At 34.9% G+C, this 20,568-nt stretch overlaps 13 non-coding genes across 13 annotated transcripts; all 13 read right to left on the reverse strand.

Moving 5' to 3' along the window:
* Positions 1-4,608: 4,608 nt before the first annotated feature.
* On the reverse strand, positions 4,609-4,727 carry LOC139507104 (5S ribosomal RNA). The gene has a single exon (XR_011660572.1). It is a non-coding gene; the product is annotated as a 5S ribosomal RNA (ribosomal RNA).
* A 142-nt stretch (positions 4,728-4,869) lies between these two features.
* On the reverse strand, positions 4,870-4,988 carry LOC139508141 (5S ribosomal RNA). Its single transcript, XR_011661096.1, has one exon. It is a non-coding gene; the product is annotated as a 5S ribosomal RNA (ribosomal RNA).
* Positions 4,989-6,978: 1,990 nt separating this feature from the next.
* LOC139508998 (5S ribosomal RNA) lies at positions 6,979-7,097 on the reverse strand. The gene has a single exon (XR_011661505.1). It is a non-coding gene; the product is annotated as a 5S ribosomal RNA (ribosomal RNA).
* A 142-nt stretch (positions 7,098-7,239) lies between these two features.
* Positions 7,240-7,358, reverse strand: LOC139509103 (5S ribosomal RNA). The gene has a single exon (XR_011661556.1). It is a non-coding gene; the product is annotated as a 5S ribosomal RNA (ribosomal RNA).
* A 1,990-nt stretch (positions 7,359-9,348) lies between these two features.
* LOC139509203 (5S ribosomal RNA) lies at positions 9,349-9,467 on the reverse strand. The gene has a single exon (XR_011661615.1). It is a non-coding gene; the product is annotated as a 5S ribosomal RNA (ribosomal RNA).
* Positions 9,468-9,609: 142 nt separating this feature from the next.
* On the reverse strand, positions 9,610-9,728 carry LOC139507157 (5S ribosomal RNA). Its single transcript, XR_011660580.1, has one exon. It is a non-coding gene; the product is annotated as a 5S ribosomal RNA (ribosomal RNA).
* A 1,990-nt stretch (positions 9,729-11,718) lies between these two features.
* On the reverse strand, positions 11,719-11,837 carry LOC139507266 (5S ribosomal RNA). Its single transcript, XR_011660647.1, has one exon. It is a non-coding gene; the product is annotated as a 5S ribosomal RNA (ribosomal RNA).
* A 142-nt stretch (positions 11,838-11,979) lies between these two features.
* Positions 11,980-12,098, reverse strand: LOC139507359 (5S ribosomal RNA). The gene has a single exon (XR_011660665.1). It is a non-coding gene; the product is annotated as a 5S ribosomal RNA (ribosomal RNA).
* Positions 12,099-14,088: 1,990 nt separating this feature from the next.
* LOC139507464 (5S ribosomal RNA) lies at positions 14,089-14,207 on the reverse strand. Its single transcript, XR_011660724.1, has one exon. It is a non-coding gene; the product is annotated as a 5S ribosomal RNA (ribosomal RNA).
* A 142-nt stretch (positions 14,208-14,349) lies between these two features.
* LOC139507560 (5S ribosomal RNA) lies at positions 14,350-14,468 on the reverse strand. The gene has a single exon (XR_011660752.1). It is a non-coding gene; the product is annotated as a 5S ribosomal RNA (ribosomal RNA).
* A 1,990-nt stretch (positions 14,469-16,458) lies between these two features.
* Positions 16,459-16,577, reverse strand: LOC139507639 (5S ribosomal RNA). The gene has a single exon (XR_011660786.1). It is a non-coding gene; the product is annotated as a 5S ribosomal RNA (ribosomal RNA).
* Positions 16,578-18,960: 2,383 nt separating this feature from the next.
* Positions 18,961-19,079, reverse strand: LOC139507745 (5S ribosomal RNA). The gene has a single exon (XR_011660820.1). It is a non-coding gene; the product is annotated as a 5S ribosomal RNA (ribosomal RNA).
* A 142-nt stretch (positions 19,080-19,221) lies between these two features.
* Positions 19,222-19,340, reverse strand: LOC139507852 (5S ribosomal RNA). Its single transcript, XR_011660901.1, has one exon. It is a non-coding gene; the product is annotated as a 5S ribosomal RNA (ribosomal RNA).
* Between the last annotated feature and the right edge of the window lie 1,228 nt (positions 19,341-20,568).

Below are 20,568 nucleotides of genomic sequence, written 5' to 3' on the forward strand. Positions count from 1 at the left end.
AAGGCTCTAATCCTTGAAGTTTTTAACAGATTGTATTCGAAATTTCAGGTTTCTTTGTGGCAGTTTTTTAAGGTGGTTTTACATTCCCTTCAACTGTTTCAAATTATATATCATATATAAGTATGTATTAAAATAATATAATGATATACTTTCTGTTTTCTTCAATAGCGTGATATATTAGATATAACATCCAAATAAATGAGTAAAAAGATAGAATGTTTATGTTTAGGAGAAATGCAAAATAATAAGTAAATCAAAGAGCTGAAAGCTCTGAAGAAAAATGACGCCACTGCCTCTAATATCCCATGGGATATGTTTATGCAAGTCTTGATTTTCACATACTGTAATAAGTTTATAGTTGTCTCATTGGCACTCACACCACATCTTCCTATATCTATTAACATTGCAACATGTCTCGTAAGCATATAATTGATATTCGTATATGTGTGTGTGAAGTGAAGATGACAACTGACTGTTTTTTTTTTAGTACAAATGAATAGGTCAAGAGTCAAGACTACCTGAATGATCTACAGTATCCAATGACTACTCGCTGGTCTATTTTTTGTACAAATAAATAGGTCAAGAATACTGGAATGATCTACAATATCCAATGACTACTAGCTGGTTTTTTGTACTAATATTAAATAGGTCAAGACTATTTAAATGATCTACAATATCCAATGACTACTGGCTGTTCTTTTGTACATACTAAATTCAATTTTTAACGTTTTTATAATGATAGTAATTTTTTTTTATCAGAACAGTAAATAGAAATAGTAAATAATGCTCCCGAGGTCATATGTTATAGGACTAATTACCCACATACTCATTACATAAGTTACTAGTGACATAGTTATTTCTTTTACTTGAAGTAAATTCGATTTCTGTAGATTTACACAATAACATAATATTGGTATACTAGTTTTATTTCACATTGAAGATTAGACAAATAGGAATACTCCTTTGATTTTTTATTTCATGTCAGTAAGGTCGTTGTGTATGAAACTTGAAACCACTTCTCTGCCATATTGAATCATATTTCTTAACAACTCTGCCCATGACCCATATAATTGATATTCATTCTTTAACCATATATCATAGTTAGCTAGTTTTTTTATATTGCACTAAACCAACATCTTTCATGTCAAATTTCTGTCTCCATTTAAGTTTTATGCCATTGCATTGAACCATCATGGTATTAAACAAAATTTCAAGTAATTATGCTGTTATAATGGGTCACCATATACTCAACTTGGGTGGCATTCCAGTTATTGAAATTTGTGTCAGATTAGAACAATGAACGAGACCTTTTGGAATTGATCTCAAAAAATTTAATATGGAGCCATAGTATACGCCCCCTGTCCGGTAACAAAAATAAACAAGCTTGGAAGGATACATGTCAAGCGGCAAAATTTATCACCAGAGATTACAAGTCAAGAGAATATGTCTCCAAAATGCTTGCCAAACTGGAACTTACTACAACAAGATCTCCAGACAAGGACGAACAAGGCGTTGAAGCCAAAATTAGTATTTATGTAAAAAGTAGTTGAGGGGCTGATTCACGCTATTGAACCAGACGAATTCCTCAAAAAAAGCTTTTTATTTAATATATGAATGTCAATACAGGAGTCATTAATTTTTGTATTATCCATAAGATGTTGTAACTGTTGTAAATCTCTTTCTAATAGCATGTTGGTATTGACACCATTGATAAGTAAGCTACATTTGGTTAAATATGCATTAATGGTATATCCTAACGATGGACTATCAAACACACGAAATATGTGTTGAGTTTCATTACCAATTCTGTCTTTCATTGTTGTTTTATTGAAACTATCCAATTTAGTAACTGGGTTTTTGTAATAATGATCACAAGCATGTATAAATAGTTCGAATGAAATGGGGTCGAGCTGTATAGTTATACCTCCTTTTGTAAAGTTGTACGTGATTTCATTTCTATTTGTGCAATCAAGTTTCTTCTTTAGAGATTTCTTTAAATTCAAGACATAGCTTAGGTTGTATGCAGTAGCATCAGAATTTTTTGATGATTTGTTTTGGTCATCATTGTGATGTTACGGAACTGTTATACACAAATCCATGATTTGATAATAATGTTTAATTTACTAAAGAATTAAGCAAGTTTATGTAGAATATAGAGCTGTTCCACGTATATATATATGTATGTAATTTTTTTCAGTATCTACCAAACTCAACAGATGCTATTAAAGTTAAGTCCATACAGAGTCTGATATTAGAAATAAGACTTCTAATTGTCAATCAATTTACAACAAAAAAATCAATACAAATAGGACGTTGTGGTAGGACCCACCATCGCCTATAAGTATAAATTCAGTAAATAATAATAGATTTATATTGTAGAATAAATATGAATACAGAATTATATTACACTACATATTACCAGCAATCAGTTGTAATCCTGTTGGAAATTTTTCGCAGCCAGACTTTTGAAAGGTTGATTTTCGGATGAATACCATCAATATATAAATTAAAGTTATATAAATCTCTTGGTCGTTTGCGACTGTTTTTTTATTTACAAGCTACAGAATGATATATGTCAAGGGAGAAAGCCGGTGATCCTACATGAACTATGTTGTTGAGCTGTCGAATTTGCTGATTAATTTCAATTATGTTGACAATTAATGAGTCGTCTTGATTTTTAAATTGGTTTGGACTTGGGTGATCATGAGATTTGTTCCACTCGAAAATTGAGAATATAGGAATTTCCAAAAATGTTAATTTGCATATAGGATAAGCTGCTAATAATTCTTTTATGTCTCTGAAATTATTTATGACATTTTGTACCTCTTCTTCATGGTTTGGTCTTAGAGAGACAAGTTTTGAGCTGCGATCATATGAAGTGAGGTCGCACGTTCCCAACCAGACATAAAGAGAAATGTTATCCAAGTGTACAATTTTAGATGCTAAGTTGTTTTTTAGCCAGGCAAGAACATGTGATGACGTTTGGCCTGATTTATACCACCACTTAATGTTTTTATACGCCCATCGTCTTTTATTCATAAAAAAAAGGGGGATTTTCAACACTTCGGACAATATTAACTCAAAAAGGCTTTCGCCAATGTCAATGAAACTTTGGTGAATTGTTTATATTTATTGATGTAAGCTCCCTTTCAATTTTTATAAATTTTAGATTTAAAGTTTTGGATTTATGGGGCTTTATTCATAAAAAAAAGGGGGATTTTCAACACTTCGGACAATAACTCAAAAAGGCTTTCACCAATGTCCATGAAACTTTGGTAAATTGTTTATATCTATTGATGTAAGCTCCCTTTCAATTTTTATAAATTTCAGATTTTAAGTTTTGGATTTATGGGGCTTTATTCATAAAAAAGGGGGATTTTCAACACTTCTGACAATAACTCAAAAAGGCTTTCACCAATGTCCATGAAACTTTGGTGAATTGTTTATATCTATTGATGTAAGCTCCCTTTCAATTTTTATAAATTTCAGATTTTACATTTCCGTGTTATGAATTTTTATGCTTAAAAAAGGGGGGATTTTCCAATTTTGGGACAATAACTAACACTTTCACAAAATTTTATGCAACTTTGATAAATTGTTTATATCTATTGACATAAGTTCCCTTTCCATTTTTATAAATTTTAGATTTTATGTTTTTTTAAGTAATGAATTGTTATACTTAAAAAAGGGGGATTTTATGAAACTTTGGTGAATATATTAATGTAACATCCCTTTTGATTTGTATATATATTTCTAGTTGATCATATAAATTCATTTAAAGCATAAAAGACAAGTTAAAAGAGCAACGGGCGTATCATGCGCTAAAGCGCAGCCCTTTATTTTCAAAAGATGTAGTGCACTGATTTTCAAGATATCTTCCTTTGCTATCTGAAATAATCACAGGAGTCAATGATGCTGGACTTGTTGCGGGGACTAAATTCCTTTTTCAAATATTTTTCTAGTTTATGTTCTGTCATCAGTATATACTATCAGTGAAAACAGAAGTTATACAATATAAGGGGTACGTACACATGGACAGTTATTCAAAAATTTAAAAAGTGCGCCATTTGCAAATGGCGGTCACCACAAAAAAAATGAAAGTACTAACCGGGCCAACGTTGCTTAACTTCAGTGATCGGACGAGAACCGGTGTTTTCAACGTGATTTGATCGTAGACACAGAAGTGTTAAACTTTTTGATACATAAGGTTAGGTAGTAGCATTTTTGAACAGAATTTATATAAAATAGAGTTTTTTCAGAAGCAAAACTTTACATTAATAATATGTTTGGTAGAAATGCAAAATTGTAGGTATTATCACAGACGACCTTTACGAGACCTAATTTAAAAAAAAATATATGTAGCCACATGCATGTGGAAGGAGTGGAATTCTTAAGTGTATCTAACTTGACTTGCATGTATTTCACGTAAAAATATTTCACCATGCAGATGGGTATTGAAAAATAAATAAATTTATGAATGATTTATTTTCTGTTTTCTTCATTCATTGATAGCTAGATATGTTGAATATTACATCCAAGTAAATTAGTTAAAAAAAATCATACAACAATTATGTTTGGTAGGAATGCAAAATTATAAGTAAAAAAAAATGTCTACAACACCCGGTATTCCCAGGCGGTCACCCATCCAAGTACTAACCGGGCTCGACGTTGCTTAACTTCGGTGATCGGACGAGAACCGGTGTTTTCAACGTGATATGGTCGTAGACACAGAAGTGTTAAATTTTTTGATATATAAGGTTAGGTAGTAGCATTTTTGAAAAAAATTTATATAAAATAGATTTTTTTCAGAAGCAAAACTTTACAATAATAATATGTTTGGTAGAAATTCAAAATTATAGGTACAAAAAATGTCTACAACACCCGGTATTCCCAGGCGGTCACCCATCCAAGTACTAACCGGGCTCGACGTTGCTTAACTTCGGTGATCGGACGAGAACCGGTGTTTTCAACGTGATATGGTCGTAGACACAGAAGTGTTAAAATTTTTGATATATAAAGTTAGGAAGTAAAGCAATTTTGAACAGATCTAGAATTTGTATAAAAAAAGATTTTTTTCAGGTTTAAGATAGAAGCAAAACTAAATACTTACTGCACGATCCAGAGTGGAAGATAGTAAAACTTAGCAAGTACACATGGACTTTATAGTAAAAAAAATTGCAGAGAAGAAAGAGAGATTTAGAATATGGGACAAGCTATATTTTATTTGTGACTAATACCATGCAACAATTTCAGACTCTTTTTGAAAAAATTTGGTAGCCCTTAAAAGGGCTGTTTAAGCTTTAAAAGCATCATGATGCTTCCTTCATTTACTTCTTCTTTGGTGTCTTTGCCTTCTTTGGTTTAGCTGCAGCCTTTGTCTTCTTGGGAGATTTTGTGGCTTTCTTTGCAGATTTGGCAGCAGGTTTTGCAGCAGGTTTCTTTGCAGCTGGTTTCTTTGCTTTTGGTTTAGCTGCTTTCTTTTCACCTGCTGGTTTCTTTGCTGCAGGTTTCTTTGCGGCAGTCTTTTTGGTAGGTGTCTTTGCCTTCTTTGGCTTGGCGGCTTTAGGTTTAACTACTTTCTTTGCTGGTTTCTTAGCTGGTTTAGCCACTTCCCCAATCTTAAAGCTTCCAGAAGCGCCGGTACCCTTCGACTGTTTCAAGCTATTGCTCTTCACTCCTGATTTCAGAGCTAACTTCAAGTGAGTGTTGACTGTTTTTGCATCGCTACCAACGCTGAAGTTTGCTAAGATATACTTAAGGATGGCTTGACGGCTGGAGCCTCCACGCTCTTTCAAAGCAGATATAGCCTTTCCGACCATCTCGCTGTATTTTGGATGAGTAGCTACTTTCTTTGGTTTAGCTGCAGCTTTCTTCTTTGGTGACTTAGCTGGGGTCTTTACTACTGGTGCTGGTGCGTCTGACATTTTGCGGCTTTGGTTGTTGAACGATGTGTGCGAATGAACGACAGATTACAATGATATGCAATTCGCACTGACACAGAGTGTAATTATCTATCTAACGCGGACCTCGACGAGAGCACCCTTAAACTTTCATGACAATCTAATTCAAACAGATCGACAAGAAAATCTGTGTGCTTGTTCGACAAGTTTTAATCATTTGTTTCAAATAAATTGTACTTTTTGATATATAAATCATACACGAAAATCTTCAGCAGGAATTTTTCTTTCAGAATATGTCATAAGAATTAAACAAAATACCACGAGTGAAGAAATATTTACGATTAATGTACAACTTGTCAATTTCTCTCGTGCGATTCTTCCTCAGAAAACGTGTTGTATTATTTCACAAAAACTAGATTGTGCCGTAAAACTGATATACATTTGTAGTAAAATCATTTCTTTATATGTTTTTGCTTTCAGATATACGTAGAAATAAAGAGACTTCCCAGAAATTTAGATTTTGCCTTCGATATGAAAGCACACAAAGATGGCAAACTTCGAAACCGGGACTTCCTTGACCGAGATGAAAGACGTTTCAAATATTCGAATTTTTTACTAGAACTTTACAAGATATAATTAGTATTTATTGTTTATTATTTGTTTTTGCTATAATGATTTTTTTTTTGCTGTTCAGAATCCTTTCAGAAAAATAGTGAATCATATATGCCCTGGTAAAAAAAAGAGGCGATTTCAAATGACGACAAATGGCGGATACCATATTATCACAGACGACCTTTACGAGACCTAATTTAAAAAAAGAAATATATGTAGCCACATGCATGTGGAAGGAGTGGAATTCTTAAGTGTATCTAACTTGACTTGCATGTATTTCACGTAAAAATATTTCACCATGCAGATGGGTATTGAAAAATAAATAAATTTATGAATGATTTATTTTCTGTTTTCTTCATTCATTGATAGCTAGATATGTTGAATATTACATCCAAGTAAATTAGTTAAAAAAAATCATACAACAATCATGTTTGGTAGGAATGCAAAATTATAAGTAAAAAAAAAATGTCTACAACACCCGGTATTCCCAGGCGGTCACCCATCCAAGTACTAACCGGGCTCGACGTTGCTTAACTTCGGTGATCGGACGAGAACCGGTGTTTTCAACGTGATATGGTCGTAGACACAGAAGTGTTAAATTTTTTGATATATAAGGTTAGGTAGTAGCATTTTTGAACAAAATTTATATAAAATAGATTTTTTTCAGAAGCAAAACTTTACAATAATAATATGTTTGGTAGAAATTCAAAATTATAGGTACAAAAAATGTCTACAACACCCGGTATTCCCAGGCGGTCACCCATCCAAGTACTAACCGGGCTCGACGTTGCTTAACTTCGGTGATCGGACGAGAACCGGTGTTTTCAACGTGATATGGTCGTAGACACAGAAGTGTTAAAATTTTTGATATATAAAGTTAGGAAGTAAAGCAATTTTGAACAGATCTAGAATTTGTATAAAAAAAGATTTTTTTCAGGTTTAAGATAGAAGCAAAACTAAATACTTACTGCACGATCCAGAGTGGAAGATAGTAAAACTTAGCAAGTACACATGGACTTTATAGTAAAAAAAATTGCAGAGAAGAAAGAGAGATTTAGAATATGGGACAAGCTATATTTTATTTGTGACTAATACCATGCAACAATTTCAGACTCTTTTTGAAAAAATTTGGTAGCCCTTAAAAGGGCTGTTTAAGCTTTAAAAGCATCATGATGCTTCCTTCATTTACTTCTTCTTTGGTGTCTTTGCCTTCTTTGGTTTAGCTGCAGCCTTTGTCTTCTTGGGAGATTTTGTGGCTTTCTTTGCAGATTTGGCAGCAGGTTTTGCAGCAGGTTTCTTTGCAGCTGGTTTCTTTGCTTTTGGTTTAGCTGCTTTCTTTTCACCTGCTGGTTTCTTTGCTGCAGGTTTCTTTGCGGCAGTCTTTTTGGTAGGTGTCTTTGCCTTCTTTGGCTTGGCGGCTTTAGGTTTAACTACTTTCTTTGCTGGTTTCTTAGCTGGTTTAGCCACTTCCCCAATCTTAAAGCTTCCAGAAGCGCCGGTACCCTTCGACTGTTTCAAGCTATTGCTCTTCACTCCTGATTTCAGAGCTAACTTCAAGTGAGTGTTGACTGTTTTTGCATCGCTACCAACGCTGAAGTTTGCTAAGATATACTTAAGGATGGCTTGACGGCTGGAGCCTCCACGCTCTTTCAAAGCAGATATAGCCTTTCCGACCATCTCGCTGTATTTTGGATGAGTAGCTACTTTCTTTGGTTTAGCTGCAGCTTTCTTCTTTGGTGACTTAGCTGGGGTCTTTACTACTGGTGCTGGTGCGTCTGACATTTTGCGGCTTTGGTTGTTGAACGATGTGTGCGAATGAACGACAGATTACAATGATATGCAATTCGCACTGACACAGAGTGTAATTATCTATCTAACGCGGACCTCGACGAGAGCACCCTTAAACTTTCATGACAATCTAATTCAAACAGATCGACAAGAAAATCTGTGTGCTTGTTCGACAAGTTTTAATCATTTGTTTCAAATAAATTGTACTTTTTGATATATAAATCATACACGAAAATCTTCAGCAGGAATTTTTCTTTCAGAATATGTCATAAGAATTAAACAAAATACCACGAGTGAAGAAATATTTACGATTAATGTACAACTTGTCAATTTCTCTCGTGCGATTCTTCCTCAGAAAACGTGTTGTATTATTTCACAAAAACTAGATTGTGCCGTAAAACTGATATACATTTGTAGTAAAATCATTTCTTTATATGTTTTTGCTTTCAGATATACGTAGAAATAAAGAGACTTCCCAGAAATTTAGATTTTGCCTTCGATATGAAAGCACACAAAGATGGCAAACTTCGAAACCGGGACTTCCTTGACCGAGATGAAAGACGTTTCAAATATTCGAATTTTTTACTAGAACTTTACAAGATATAATTAGTATTTATTGTTTATTATTTGTTTTTGCTATAATGATTTTTTTTTTGCTGTTCAGAATCCTTTCAGAAAAATAGTGAATCATATATGCCCTGGTAAAAAAAAGAGGCGATTTCAAATGACGACAAATGGCGGATACCATATTATCACAGACGACCTTTACGAGACCTAATTTAAAAAAAGAAATATATGTAGCCACATGCATGTGGAAGGAGTGGAATTCTTAAGTGTATCTAACTTGACTTGCATGTATTTCACGTAAAAATATTTCACCATGCAGATGGGTATTGAAAAATAAATAAATTTATGAATGATTTATTTTCTGTTTTCTTCATTCATTGATAGCTAGATATGTTGAATATTACATCCAAGTAAATTAGTTAAAAAAAATCATACAACAATCATGTTTGGTAGGAATGCAAAATTATAAGTAAAAAAAAAATGTCTACAACACCCGGTATTCCCAGGCGGTCACCCATCCAAGTACTAACCGGGCTCGACGTTGCTTAACTTCGGTGATCGGACGAGAACCGGTGTTTTCAACGTGATATGGTCGTAGACACAGAAGTGTTAAATTTTTTGATATATAAGGTTAGGTAGTAGCATTTTTGAACAAAATTTATATAAAATAGATTTTTTTCAGAAGCAAAACTTTACAATAATAATATGTTTGGTAGAAATTCAAAATTATAGGTACAAAAAATGTCTACAACACCCGGTATTCCCAGGCGGTCACCCATCCAAGTACTAACCGGGCTCGACGTTGCTTAACTTCGGTGATCGGACGAGAACCGGTGTTTTCAACGTGATATGGTCGTAGACACAGAAGTGTTAAAATTTTTGATATATAAAGTTAGGAAGTAAAGCAATTTTGAACAGATCTAGAATTTGTATAAAAAAAGATTTTTTTCAGGTTTAAGATAGAAGCAAAACTAAATACTTACTGCACGATCCAGAGTGGAAGATAGTAAAACTTAGCAAGTACACATGGACTTTATAGTAAAAAAAATTGCAGAGAAGAAAGAGAGATTTAGAATATGGGACAAGCTATATTTTATTTGTGACTAATACCATGCAACAATTTCAGACTCTTTTTGAAAAAATTTGGTAGCCCTTAAAAGGGCTGTTTAAGCTTTAAAAGCATCATGATGCTTCCTTCATTTACTTCTTCTTTGGTGTCTTTGCCTTCTTTGGTTTAGCTGCAGCCTTTGTCTTCTTGGGAGATTTTGTGGCTTTCTTTGCAGATTTGGCAGCAGGTTTTGCAGCAGGTTTCTTTGCAGCTGGTTTCTTTGCTTTTGGTTTAGCTGCTTTCTTTTCACCTGCTGGTTTCTTTGCTGCAGGTTTCTTTGCGGCAGTCTTTTTGGTAGGTGTCTTTGCCTTCTTTGGCTTGGCGGCTTTAGGTTTAACTACTTTCTTTGCTGGTTTCTTAGCTGGTTTAGCCACTTCCCCAATCTTAAAGCTTCCAGAAGCGCCGGTACCCTTCGACTGTTTCAAGCTATTGCTCTTCACTCCTGATTTCAGAGCTAACTTCAAGTGAGTGTTGACTGTTTTTGCATCGCTACCAACGCTGAAGTTTGCTAAGATATACTTAAGGATGGCTTGACGGCTGGAGCCTCCACGCTCTTTCAAAGCAGATATAGCCTTTCCGACCATCTCGCTGTATTTTGGATGAGTAGCTACTTTCTTTGGTTTAGCTGCAGCTTTCTTCTTTGGTGACTTAGCTGGGGTCTTTACTACTGGTGCTGGTGCGTCTGACATTTTGCGGCTTTGGTTGTTGAACGATGTGTGCGAATGAACGACAGATTACAATGATATGCAATTCGCACTGACACAGAGTGTAATTATCTATCTAACGCGGACCTCGACGAGAGCACCCTTAAACTTTCATGACAATCTAATTCAAACAGATCGACAAGAAAATCTGTGTGCTTGTTCGACAAGTTTTAATCATTTGTTTCAAATAAATTGTACTTTTTGATATATAAATCATACACGAAAATCTTCAGCAGGAATTTTTCTTTCAGAATATGTCATAAGAATTAAACAAAATACCACGAGTGAAGAAATATTTACGATTAATGTACAACTTGTCAATTTCTCTCGTGCGATTCTTCCTCAGAAAACGTGTTGTATTATTTCACAAAAACTAGATTGTGCCGTAAAACTGATATACATTTGTAGTAAAATCATTTCTTTATATGTTTTTGCTTTCAGATATACGTAGAAATAAAGAGACTTCCCAGAAATTTAGATTTTGCCTTCGATATGAAAGCACACAAAGATGGCAAACTTCGAAACCGGGACTTCCTTGACCGAGATGAAAGACGTTTCAAATATTCGAATTTTTTACTAGAACTTTACAAGATATAATTAGTATTTATTGTTTATTATTTGTTTTTGCTATAATGATTTTTTTTTTGCTGTTCAGAATCCTTTCAGAAAAATAGTGAATCATATATGCCCTGGTAAAAAAAAGAGGCGATTTCAAATGACGACAAATGGCGGATACCATATTATCACAGACGACCTTTACGAGACCTAATTTAAAAAAAGAAATATATGTAGCCACATGCATGTGGAAGGAGTGGAATTCTTAAGTGTATCTAACTTGACTTGCATGTATTTCACGTAAAAATATTTCACCATGCAGATGGGTATTGAAAAATAAATAAATTTATGAATGATTTATTTTCTGTTTTCTTCATTCATTGATAGCTAGATATGTTGAATATTACATCCAAGTAAATTAGTTAAAAAAAATCATACAACAATCATGTTTGGTAGGAATGCAAAATTATAAGTAAAAAAAAAATGTCTACAACACCCGGTATTCCCAGGCGGTCACCCATCCAAGTACTAACCGGGCTCGACGTTGCTTAACTTCGGTGATCGGACGAGAACCGGTGTTTTCAACGTGATATGGTCGTAGACACAGAAGTGTTAAATTTTTTGATATATAAGGTTAGGTAGTAGCATTTTTGAACAAAATTTATATAAAATAGATTTTTTTCAGAAGCAAAACTTTACAATAATAATATGTTTGGTAGAAATTCAAAATTATAGGTACAAAAAATGTCTACAACACCCGGTATTCCCAGGCGGTCACCCATCCAAGTACTAACCGGGCTCGACGTTGCTTAACTTCGGTGATCGGACGAGAACCGGTGTTTTCAACGTGATATGGTCGTAGACACAGAAGTGTTAAAATTTTTGATATATAAAGTTAGGAAGTAAAGCAATTTTGAACAGATCTAGAATTTGTATAAAAAAAGATTTTTTTCAGGTTTAAGATAGAAGCAAAACTAAATACTTACTGCACGATCCAGAGTGGAAGATAGTAAAACTTAGCAAGTACACATGGACTTTATAGTAAAAAAAATTGCAGAGAAGAAAGAGAGATTTAGAATATGGGACAAGCTATATTTTATTTGTGACTAATACCATGCAACAATTTCAGACTCTTTTTGAAAAAATTTGGTAGCCCTTAAAAGGGCTGTTTAAGCTTTAAAAGCATCATGATGCTTCCTTCATTTACTTCTTCTTTGGTGTCTTTGCCTTCTTTGGTTTAGCTGCAGCCTTTGTCTTCTTGGGAGATTTTGTGGCTTTCTTTGCAGATTTGGCAGCAGGTTTTGCAGCAGGTTTCTTTGCAGCTGGTTTCTTTGCTTTTGGTTTAGCTGCTTTCTTTTCACCTGCTGGTTTCTTTGCTGCAGGTTTCTTTGCGGCAGTCTTTTTGGTAGGTGTCTTTGCCTTCTTTGGCTTGGCGGCTTTAGGTTTAACTACTTTCTTTGCTGGTTTCTTAGCTGGTTTAGCCACTTCCCCAATCTTAAAGCTTCCAGAAGCGCCGGTACCCTTCGACTGTTTCAAGCTATTGCTCTTCACTCCTGATTTCAGAGCTAACTTCAAGTGAGTGTTGACTGTTTTTGCATCGCTACCAACGCTGAAGTTTGCTAAGATATACTTAAGGATGGCTTGACGGCTGGAGCCTCCACGCTCTTTCAAAGCAGATATAGCCTTTCCGACCATCTCGCTGTATTTTGGATGAGTAGCTACTTTCTTTGGTTTAGCTGCAGCTTTCTTCTTTGGTGACTTAGCTGGGGTCTTTACTACTGGTGCTGGTGCGTCTGACATTTTGCGGCTTTGGTTGTTGAACGATGTGTGCGAATGAACGACAGATTACAATGATATGCAATTCGCACTGACACAGAGTGTAATTATCTATCTAACGCGGACCTCGACGAGAGCACCCTTAAACTTTCATGACAATCTAATTCAAACAGATCGACAAGAAAATCTGTGTGCTTGTTCGACAAGTTTTAATCATTTGTTTCAAATAAATTGTACTTTTTGATATATAAATCATACACGAAAATCTTCAGCAGGAATTTTTCTTTCAGAATATGTCATAAGAATTAAACAAAATACCACGAGTGAAGAAATATTTACGATTAATGTACAACTTGTCAATTTCTCTCGTGCGATTCTTCCTCAGAAAACGTGTTGTATTATTTCACAAAAACTAGATTGTGCCGTAAAACTGATATACATTTGTAGTAAAATCATTTCTTTATATGTTTTTGCTTTCAGATATACGTAGAAATAAAGAGACTTCCCAGAAATTTAGATTTTGCCTTCGATATGAAAGCACACAAAGATGGCAAACTTCGAAACCGGGACTTCCTTGACCGAGATGAAAGACGTTTCAAATATTCGAATTTTTTACTAGAACTTTACAAGATATAATTAGTATTTATTGTTTATTATTTGTTTTTGCTATAATGATTTTTTTTTTGCTGATCAGAATCCTTTCAGAAAAATAGTGAATCATATATGCCCTGGTAAAAAAAAGAGGCGATTTCAAATGACGACAAATGGCGGATACCATATTATCACAGACGACCTTTACGAGACCTAATTTAAAAAAAGAAATATATGTAGCCACATGCATGTGGAAGGAGTGGAATTCTTAAGTGTATCTAACTTGACTTGCATGTATTTCACGTAAAAATATTTCACCATGCAGATGGGTATTGAAAAATAAATAAATTTATGAATGATTTATTTTCTGTTTTCTTCATTCATTGATAGCTAGATATGTTGAATATTACATCCAAGTAAATTAGTTAAAAAAAATCATACAACAATCATGTTTGGTAGGAATGCAAAATTATAAGTAAAAAAAAAATGTCTACAACACCCGGTATTCCCAGGCGGTCACCCATCCAAGTACTAACCGGGCTCGACGTTGCTTAACTTCGGTGATCGGACGAGAACCGGTGTTTTCAACGTGATATGGTCGTAGACACAGAAGTGTTAAATTTTTTGATATATAAGGTTAGGTAGTAGCATTTTTGAACAAAATTTATATAAAATAGATTTTTTTCAGAAGCAAAACTTTACAATAATAATATGTTTGGTAGAAATTCAAAATTATAGGTACAAAAAATGTCTACAACACCCGGTATTCCCAGGCGGTCACCCATCCAAGTACTAACCGGGCTCGACGTTGCTTAACTTCGGTGATCGGACGAGAACCGGTGTTTTCAACGTGATATGGTCGTAGACACAGAAGTGTTAAAATTTTTGATATATAAAGTTAGGAAGTAAAGCAATTTTGAACAGATCTAGAATTTGTATAAAAAAAGATTTTTTTCAGGTTTAAGATAGAAGCAAAACTAAATACTTACTGCACGATCCAGAGTGGAAGATAGTAAAACTTAGCAAGTACACATGGACTTTATAGTAAAAAAAATTGCAGAGAAGAAAGAGAGATTTAGAATATGGGACAAGCTATATTTTATTTGTGACTAATACCATGCAACAATTTCAGACTCTTTTTGAAAAAATTTGGTAGCCCTTAAAAGGGCTGTTTAAGCTTTAAAAGCATCATGATGCTTCCTTCATTTACTTCTTCTTTGGTGTCTTTGCCTTCTTTGGTTTAGCTGCAGCCTTTGTCTTCTTGGGAGATTTTGTGGCTTTCTTTGCAGATTTGGCAGCAGGTTTTGCAGCAGGTTTCTTTGCAGCTGGTTTCTTTGCTTTTGGTTTAGCTGCTTTCTTTTCACCTGCTGGTTTCTTTGCTGCAGGTTTCTTTGCGGCAGTCTTTTTGGTAGGTGTCTTTGCCTTCTTTGGCTTGGCGGCTTTAGGTTTAACTACTTTCTTTGCTGGTTTCTTAGCTGGTTTAGCCACTTCCCCAATCTTAAAGCTTCCAGAAGCGCCGGTACCCTTCGACTGTTTCAAGCTATTGCTCTTCACTCCTGATTTCAGAGCTAACTTCAAGTGAGTGTTGACTGTTTTTGCATCGCTACCAACGCTGAAGTTTGCTAAGATATACTTAAGGATGGCTTGACGGCTGGAGCCTCCACGCTCTTTCAAAGCAGATATAGCCTTTCCGACCATCTCGCTGTATTTTGGATGAGTAGCTACTTTCTTTGGTTTAGCTGCAGCTTTCTTCTTTGGTGACTTAGCTGGGGTCTTTACTACTGGTGCTGGTGCGTCTGACATTTTGCGGCTTTGGTTGTTGAACGATGTGTGCGAATGAACGACAGATTACAATGATATGCAATTCGCACTGACACAGAGTGTAATTATCTATCTAACGCGGACCTCGACGAGAGCACCCTTAAACTTTCATGACAATCTAATTCAAACAGATCGACAAGAAAATCTGTGTGCTTGTTCGACAAGTTTTAATCATTTGTTTCAAATAAATTGTACTTTTTGATATATAAATCATACACGAAAATCTTCAGCAGGAATTTTTCTTTCAGAATATGTCATAAGAATTAAACAAAATACCACGAGTGAAGAAATATTTACGATTAATGTACAACTTGTCAATTTCTCTCGTGCGATTCTTCCTCAGAAAACGTGTTGTATTATTTCACAAAAACTAGATTGTGCCGTAAAACTGATATACATTTGTAGTAAAATCATTTCTTTATATGTTTTTGCTTTCAGATATACGTAGAAATAAAGAGACTTCCCAGAAATTTAGATTTTGCCTTCGATATGAAAGCACACAAAGATGGCAAACTTCGAAACCGGGACTTCCTTGACCGAGATGAAAGACGTTTCAAATATTCGAATTTTTTACTAGAACTTTACAAGATATAATTAGTATTTATTGTTTATTATTTGTTTTTGCTATAATGATTTTTTTTTTGCTGATCAGAATCCTTTCAGAAAAATAGTGAATCATATATGCCCTGGTAAAAAAAAGAGGCGATTTCAAATGACGACAAATGGCGGATACCATATTATCACAGACGACCTTTACGAGACCTAATTTAAAAAAAGAAATATATGTAGCCACATGCATGTGGAAGGAGTGGAATTCTTAAGTGTATCTAACTTGACTTGCATGTATTTCACGTAAAAATATTTCACCATGCAGATGGGTATTGAAAAATAAATAAATTTATGAATGATTTATTTTCTGTTTTCTTCATTCATTGATAGCTAGATATGTTGAATATTACATCCAAGTAAATTAGTTAAAAAAAATCATACAACAATCATGTTTGGTAGGAATGCAAAATTATAAGTAAAAAAAAAATGTCTACAACACCCGGTATTCCCAGGCGGTCACCCATCCAAGTACTAACCGGGCTCGACGTTGCTTAACTTCGGTGATCGGACGAGAACCGGTGTTTTCAACGTGATATGGTCGTAGACACAGAAGTGTTAAAATTTTTGATATATAAAGTTAGGAAGTAAAGCAATTTTGAACAGATCTAGAATTTGTATAAAAAAAGATTTTTTTCAGGTTTAAGATAGAAGCAAAAATAAATACTTACTGCACGATCCAGAGTGGAAGATAGTAAAACTTAGCAAGTACACATGGACTTTATAGTAAAAAAAATTGCAGAGAAGAAAGAGAGATTTAGAATATGGGACAAGCTATATTTTATTTGTGACTAATACCATGCAACAATTTCAGACTCTTTTTGAAAAAATTTGGTAGCCCTTAAAAGGGCTGTTTAAGCTTTAAAAGCATCATGATGCTTCCTTCATTTACTTCTTCTTTGGTGTCTTTGCCTTCTTTGGTTTAGCTGCAGCCTTTGTCTTCTTGGGAGATTTTGTGGCTTTCTTTGCAGATTTGGCAGCAGGTTTTGCAGCAGGTTTCTTTGCAGCTGGTTTCTTTGCTTTTGGTTTAGCTGCTTTCTTTTCACCTGCTGGTTTCTTTGCTGCAGGTTTCTTTGCGGCAGTCTTTTTGGTAGGTGTCTTTGCCTTCTTTGGCTTGGCGGCTTTAGGTTTAACTACTTTCTTTGCTGGTTTCTTAGCTGGTTTAGCCACTTCCCCAATCTTAAAGCTTCCAGAAGCGCCGGTACCCTTCGACTGTTTCAAGCTATTGCTCTTCACTCCTGATTTCAGAGCTAACTTCAAGTGAGTGTTGACTGTTTTTGCATCGCTACCAACGCTGAAGTTTGCTAAGATATACTTAAGGATGGCTTGACGGCTGGAGCCTCCACGCGCTTTCAAAGCAGATATAGCCTTTCCGACCATCTCGCTGTATTTTGGATGAGTAGCTACTTTCTTTGGTTTAGCTGCAGCTTTCTTCTTTGGTGACTTAGCTGGGGTCTTTACTACTGGTGCTGGTGCGTCTGACATTTTGCGGCTTTGGTTGTTGAACGATGTGTGCGAATGAACGACAGATTACAATGATATGCAATTCGCACTGACACAGAGTGTAATCAATCTAATTAAAAACCGATCTCTCATCGCTCCTGTTTCTGATATGTCGCGTGGGAGATCTAACGAAACCCGCTTTGAGGTCACATGTGAGTGACCTCGTAGGTGTGTCTTTTTCGACCAATGAAATTGAGTCTTCCACGATCTTGGAAGTTTAACGTAAGGCAAAGGGATGTAACTCATTTTATTTACGACGAAATCATCAGTCAAAATAATTCATAAACTTTTTTGATTGGCTTATTTATAGGTCGTCAACTCATTTGCATATCTTTATAAATTCATAACTTTTAGTTCACTCACATGTGACCTCAAAGCCGGTTTCGTTAGATCTCCCACGCGACATATCAGAAACAGGAGCGATGAGAGATCGGTTTTTAATTAGATTGGAGTGTAATTATCTATCTAACGCGGACCTCGACGAGAGCACCCTTAAACTTTCATGACAATCTAATTCAAACAGATCGACAAGAAAATCTGTGTGCTTGTTCGACAAGTTTTAATCATTTGTTTCAAATAAATTGTACTTTTTGATATATAAATCATACACGAAAATCTTCAGCAGGAATTTTTCTTTCAGAATATGTCATAAGAATTAAACAAAATACCACGAGTGAAGAAATATTTACGATTAATGTACAACTTGTCAATTTCTCTCGTGCGATTCTTCCTCAGAAAACGTGTTGTATTATTTCACAAAAACTAGATTGTGCCGTAAAACTGATATACATTTGTAGTAAAATCATTTCTTTATATGTTTTTGCTTTCAGATATACGTAGAAATAAAGAGACTTCCCAGAAATTTAGATTTTGCCTTCGATATGAAAGCACACAAAGATGGCAAACTTCGAAACCGGGACTTCCTTGACCGAGATGAAAGACGTTTCAAATATTCGAATTTTTTACTAGAACTTTACAAGATATAATTAGTATTTATTGTTTATTATTTGTTTTTGCTATAATGATTTTTTTTTTGCTGATCAGAATCCTTTCAGAAAAATAGTGAATCATATATGCCCTGGTAAAAAAAAGAGGCGATTTCAAATGACGACAAATGGCGGATACCATATTATCACAGACGACCTTTACGAGACCTAATTTAAAAAAAGAAATATATGTAGCCACATGCATGTGGAAGGAGTGGAATTCTTAAGTGTATCTAACTTGACTTGCATGTATTTCACGTAAAAATATTTCACCATGCAGATGGGTATTGAAAAATAAATAAATTTATGAATGATTTATTTTCTGTTTTCTTCATTCATTGATAGCTAGATATGTTGAATATTACATCCAAGTAAATTAGTTAAAAAAAAATCATACAACAATCATGTTTGGTAGGAATGCAAAATTATAAGTAAAAAAAAAATGTCTACAACACCCGGTATTCCCAGGCGGTCACCCATCCAAGTACTAACCGGGCTCGACGTTGCTTAACTTCGGTGATCGGACGAGAACCGGTGTTTTCAACGTGATATGGTCGTAGACACAGAAGTGTTAAATTTTTTGATATATAAGGTTAGGTAGTAGCATTTTTGAACAAAATTTATATAAAATAGATTTTTTTCAGAAGCAAAACTTTACAATAATAATATGTTTGGTAGAAATTCAAAATTATAGGTACAAAAAATGTCTACAACACCCGGTATTCCCAGGCGGTCACCCATCCAAGTACTAACCGGGCTCGACGTTGCTTAACTTCGGTGATCGGACGAGAACCGGTGTTTTCAACGTGATATGGTCGTAGACACAGAAGTGTTAAAATTTTTGATATATAAAGTTAGGAAGTAAAGCAATTTTGAACAGATCTAGAATTTGTATAAAAAAAGATTTTTTTCAGGTTTAAGATAGAAGCAAAACTAAATACTTACTGCACGATCCAGAGTGGAAGATAGTAAAACTTAGCAAGTACACATGGACTTTATAGTAAAAAAAATTGCAGAGAAGAAAGAGAGATTTAGAATATGGGACAAGCTGTATTTTATTTGTGACTAATACCATGCAACAATTTCAGACTCTTTTTGAAAAAATTTGGTAGCCCTTAAAAGGGCTGTTTAAGCTTTAAAAGCATCATGATGCTTCCTTCATTTACTTCTTCTTTGGTGTCTTTGCCTTCTTTGGTTTAGCTGCAGCCTTTGTCTTCTTGGGAGATTTTGTGGCTTTCTTTGCAGATTTGGCAGCAGGTTTTGCAGCAGGTTTCTTTGCAGCTGGTTTCTTTGCTTTTGGTTTAGCTGCTTTCTTTTCACCTGCTGGTTTCTTTGCTGCAGGTTTCTTTGCGGCAGTCTTTTTGGTAGGTGTCTTTGCCTTCTTTGGCTTGGCGGCTTTAGGTTTAACTACTTTCTTTGCTGGTTTCTTAGCTGGTTTAGCCACTTCCCCAATCTTAAAGCTTCCAGAAGCGCCGGTACCCTTCGACTGTTTCAAGCTATTGCTCTTCACTCCTGATTTCAGAGCTAACTTCAAGTGAGTGTTGACTGTTTTTGCATCGCTACCAACGCTGAAGTTTGCTAAGATATACTTAAGGATGGCTTGACGGCTGGAGCCTCCACGCTCTTTCAAAGCAGATATAGCCTTTCCGACCATCTCGCTGTATTTTGGATGAGTAGCTACTTTCTTTGGTTTAGCTGCAGCTTTCTTCTTTGGTGACTTAGCTGGGGTCTTTACTACTGGTGCTGGTGCGTCTGACATTTTGCGGCTTTGGTTGTTGAACGATGTGTGCGAATGAACGACAGATTACAATGATATGCAATTCGCACTGACACAGAGTGTAATTATCTATCTAACGCGGACCTCGACGAGAGCACCCTTAAACTTTCATGACAATCTAATTCAAACAGATCGACAAGAAAATCTGTGTGCTTGTTCGACAAGTTTTAATCATTTGTTTCAAATAAATTGTACTTTTTGATATATAAATCATACACGAAAATCTTCAGCAGGAATTTTTCTTTCAGAATATGTCATAAGAATTAAACAAAAT

The sequence above is a fragment of the Mytilus edulis genome, chromosome 1, assembly GCF_963676685.1.
Source record: "Mytilus edulis chromosome 1, xbMytEdul2.2, whole genome shotgun sequence".
NCBI lineage: Eukaryota > Metazoa > Mollusca > Bivalvia > Mytilida > Mytilidae > Mytilus > Mytilus edulis.